At 39.5% G+C, this 5332-nt stretch overlaps 1 pseudogene; it reads left to right on the plus strand.

The window, feature by feature from the left end:
* Positions 1–211: 211 nt before the first annotated feature.
* LOC149837216 (protein DMP3 pseudogene) lies at positions 212–919 on the plus strand (annotated as a pseudogene).
* Positions 920–5332: the final 4413 nt, after the last annotated feature.

A 5332-nucleotide genomic window follows, 5' to 3' on the forward strand; every position in this document is an offset into this window, starting at 1 on the left:
TTCAACATCCACAGCTGGAAATCTTGGCTCTGCATCCACTGCAACACATTTTCCATACAACTATTGGCGGAGAGGTGTCACGTTGATCGTAACCCTGTTTCAGTATTTGCTGTGTAATACTCAACAAGTGCTCAATCAAATTGTACGTGCGAGCTCAATTTCATAAGGTTGTTTACCTTTCCGTACAAATTTGTAAATATATACATCAGCTATGAGAGAAACTAAGATTCATATCACACCACCAGTTGAGGTAGAACCCCTCAACGCGACAACAGTAGCACCAGCAGCAAGTTATGCATTGAGGACGCCTCCTGCAACTCCATTGGAATCGCCGCCACCCGCTGCTTTCCCCCACTTGGTTGGCCACCAGTCAGTGGTGATCGACAAGATGCTTGCGAGCGCTGCCAACCTCATGAAGCTCCTCCCAAGTGGCACCCTCCTGGTCTTCCAAGCTCTCTCTGGATCCTTCACCAACAATGGCATCTGCACCTCTGCCAACCGATACTTGACAGTCATGCTTATTGCTGTGTGCACCATCTCTTGCATCTTCTTCTCCTTTACTGACAGTTTTAAAGGAAGAGATGGGAAGGTTTACTTTGGGATCACCACTACCAAGGGACTCTTGATCTTCAATTATGAGGAGAAAGAGCATGACGATGCAAGGAATTGGAGGTTCAGGGATTTGTCGAAGTACAGGGTCCGATGGGTGGATTACGTTCACTCCTTCTTCTCCGTGCTCGTGTTCATGACTATTGCGATCAGCGACTCCAACGTCCAGGATTGCTTCTTCTCCGAGAGTGATCCCAACAACCACGCTCTCCTGGTGAACTTGCCACTAGGCACTGGTTTTTTATCCAGCATGGTGTTTTTGATCTTCCCAACGTCTCGCAGGGGAATTGGTTATTCTGATTCTCATTGAGGATGGCAATGTAAAAAAAATCACGGAATTGTTCAGAGATCATTCTTTCATTTGTTAATAGATAAAAAGCCTTCTATTGTAGCTATCTTGTTCATTAAATAAGTAATGAAATATTAATCGAACTAGAGGTGTGGCGTTTAGAATGAGTTACTATAAATAATGTGTTAAATTAGTAAACCACTACATGAATAACGAAATAGATGTCTTTCAAAAAGAATAACGAAGTAGATGCATGCTAGAGTGGAACATCTACATAGCAAAGACACTATGTAGACATCTACGTCACAAAAGACACATGGACTTAAGCTGTTGGATCATGATATGGATCCTGTGTGACCAAATGGGTCTCACTTGAAATCCAATGACCCACTTGAGTAGTGGGTCATTGAGATATGCACCAACATGATAATGGTGGAACCCATTACATATTGGATTTCCAACAAGTTTGAAAATTTAATGAAACAGTTATGGCTGAATAATGGCCACCGAGGGGAGGTTAAATTCTTCAGCCCCCGCCTCTGTAGAATCACTAAAGAGGTCTCAATATTCCTATTGAGGATTTCCCCTGAAAAATGCCATTAATCACTTCTCACTCCTCTTCTCCTCAAGTCTTCCTGATGCACACCTCGATCCTAGATCTATCAGTGGTATCAGAGCCTCATACCATGTACACAGATCATCTATACTGATCATCGCTTGGAGTTATCGAGCGATGCAGAGAATGTTGAAGTTGCCAAAGGCCGACTTTGTTTTTAGCATAAGGGGCAGGTGGTCACCAGTTCCCTGCATTTCTGACTTCAATGCCTCTGTGGGTCAATGTCCGCAGAGACAATGCTCATGTAGATCTTCCTCTATGTGTACTCGAAGATCAGAGGCACCGCTGGCCAGGCTCAAGCTGACATGAAATTTCATAAGTCATGCCTACCTTTATACCCTATTTGGGCATGATGATGAATCTGTCCTGGCTAGTTTTTTTTTTTTGTTTTTTCAATAATACTGAGAAAATCTCGCCAAAAAATAGATCACTTAATGAGCCCGACCTTTTGCAAGATAAACCTCAGATAAGTCACCCTCACACTCGGTGAGAGTTGAACTTGGGACGAAGGGGTCAAGTCAACACCTTCTTTCAAGCCCGCTGCCACTGACTAGTTAATTGAAATAGTTTCTGCTTTACCAATTTTGGACCTTACTGGATTTTACACTAAGTCAGGATCAGGTCATACTAGACCGGTAGACACCCACACCCCACCCTCAAGTGTACATGAACATTTTTCTGATTTGGCTTGATAATACTCAAGGGGAATCTCGCTTGGATCAAGATCTAAGTCCATGTCCTACTTAGTGGATTTGAACATCATCAGACCCGAACCATTTGTGCCATAGACAAAAAGCATTTAAGGCACTCTCACTATCTCTGCTCACCTGTTCAAGGGATTTAACTGTGTCAAACTTGAATCCATACAAAAAAATATATCATTACTAGGTCCAAATATATGGGCTTATTCTATCCATATTCAACATAAAACTTGGATCAAATCTAGACCCATATAATATATCCAACAATATATATATATATATATATATATATATATATATATATATATATATATGTATATGTATATATATATGTGTGTGTGTGTGTGTTTCTGGATCAATTCTGGATCCATATCTCATATTCAGGCATAACACTTATCCGGATCTAATCACAAAACTTGATAAAACTATATCCATATCCCATATCGGGGCATAACACTTATATGAATTCAATCGCAAATCTAGATCAAAATGGATTCATATTTTATATTCAATCATCTGAACCCGTCACTAGATTTGTTCAATAAGAGAATCTAGGAGCATAACTTGAATCTAAACTCAATCAATCTATACTCAGTCAACTTGATCTTATTCTCATTTTGACATATCCAGATCGATACAAATTTTACTATATCCATAATATTTTTACTGGATCAAATCAAGGTCCGTGACATCTCATTTGACCTAATATCAATTAGATTCAATCTTGACCAAAACATTATATTTAATAGATCTTATAATTAAACTTGATCTATATAAAAATTAGAGCAAACCATATTGGATCTAGATATTAACATGAACATAATATAAATACATATAATAAAAATATATGCAGACGAAATGTTTTGGATCCAAAAATATGAGTGTAGAGATATAAACCAAATCATAATTGGGCCCCAAAAGTTTTATCGGATCTAATCAGATTTATAAGAAGCTACCTGAATAGCTTGGCCCAATCCAGATCCAAATCTATCTAGATAACGCTTTGGGAGGTATTCCGCTAACCAAAACATTTTCTACAAAATAAAAAAAGTCAAAACAATTTTGGGTAAAATCAACAATCCAAAAACACTAAAACATAATTTTTTGAGTTAATTAAAAAAGGACAGGTGCTTTTCTATAATTTCAAAAGGTTTAGAAAAAACCAACTATGAAAAAATCCTCAAATTATAACCCATGTTAAGAGAACATGTATGTTTCTAAAATTTCTCAAAAATTGTGCCCCTGTTATGTAAAAAATACATGCAGAAATTAATTGAAAAGAAAAGGGGCATAATAGTAAAAATTGAGTGGTTGGTGAAACCCTAACTTTATTTTTTTTACTCGCTCTCTTAAAAGGGTGAGGAGCCTTAGGGTTTCTTCTCTTATGAAAAACAAAACTCGCACAAAATGGGGCCGCAACTACACCGCCTTCGGCGTAACCATCCGGGGCCACCACCTCTCGACAGTCAACCGATCAGAGCCCCACTGTGGTTTCCGACACAACCACACCACCCGATGAAAGGGGGGGGGCATCACCACCATTTTCAGTTGATCCACCAACCTCCGACAGCAATGCTTGATACCACCCTTGACGCTGGCACATGGAGTTATCCTTTGGCTTCCCTACATCTTTGAATGGTCTTCTTCTCCTGCTACTACAGAAAGGATGCCCACTCGACTATCTACACCACCTGCTCCTCCGAGAAGACACAGTTCTTAGCTTCCATAAAGTGCTTCTACTATCGTAAGATGCGATCGAAGACAAAGGCACTGTTAGTCCGTAGGGATGACGAAGCAAAAAAACCCATCGATGGGCTTGATTTTTCCATCAAATAAAAAGCACCATCGAAGATCGATGGATTGTGGCAACTGTCTGGGGTTCCAGATCCATCGGAGTGCCACTTCAACATCGTCGTAGGCCGTCAGAAAGCAGTGCTTTGGTACGAGACAGTAGTTCACCAAGATGACAAAGGCTTGGAGGCGCTGAGAAAATCGATGACAAACAACATTATAGTACCTCCCTCTGGTAGCTCTATCGAATCTCCCAGAGAAGGCAGAGGGCGATGGCCATCACCCCCCCCCCCCTCCTTTTTATTTAGGCTTATTCTCTGGTTTAGCCCCTTTCATAAAAGGGAGAAACCCTAAGAGTTTTTTTTTTTTTTACGAGAACGGTAACTGATGCAATGCTACAGTGGACTCGGTACACACTGATCCACGATCCAAGATCCAAACGCACGCGGAAGTTGAAATGATATAGAGTCCAGATAGAACTCTGAAAAACTAATTTTCGGGATCTGTGCACTCTGTTTCGATAGAGGAGATCCAAATAAAAGTTGTGCGTGATTCACACAGCTTTCCAACGAATCCAAAAATACTAAATTCAGAGCAAGAACGGTCGTTCCACAGACTCGACACCGAGACTGCTAAACAAGTCCAACACAGATTATCAAAATTCAGGGGTAGACTGTTTGAAGGGAATTTGGACCATTCAAACATTAACGTTTGGACAAATTCACAACTGAAGAAATGAAGGTCAGATCCAGACCTTTCCAGAACACTAAAGATCGCAATTTTTGAAATTTTCTACAGTCCTCTACGAATTTTTGAATTTTGGAATGATATGAGTTATTATTTCAGAAAATAAAATTCAAAGATTCGACAGTAGCAGAAAAGATCAAAATTTTTGAGGCAACTAAGCAACGATTCAATCAAAACCAAAAACATGAAAGTTGTAGGTCTAGATTATAACTTTTCAGAGAATAAAAAAAATCGAAATTCCATTCAGGGAATCTCCAGATAATCAGAAAATACCAAACACTATTAAGTTGGTTCTGAACCAAACTGGTGACAGTGGATGACTATCAGACTGAGACTTTTACAGACAGATTCAGGGGTCCAAATGAACGAATATCAGAAACCTTTCAACTACAACATTGTAGGAAATCTTCTTAGCTTTCCAGAAAGTTAAAAAACACAAAAATCCGCTCAGTATTGAGTCTGATACGGATGTTTTATTAGGGACTTCTCTGTTATCTCGTAACAACGATTTGGTCCTTTTGAAAGAACCCGAGTTCATTCACACACATCAACAACCCGAAATAACTTAAGATCAAATGA

The sequence above is a fragment of the Nuphar pumila genome, chromosome 5 (genome assembly GCF_984573655.1).
Source record: "Nuphar pumila chromosome 5, dmNupPumi1.hap1.1, whole genome shotgun sequence".
NCBI classification, from domain to species: domain Eukaryota; kingdom Viridiplantae; phylum Streptophyta; class Magnoliopsida; order Nymphaeales; family Nymphaeaceae; genus Nuphar; species Nuphar pumila.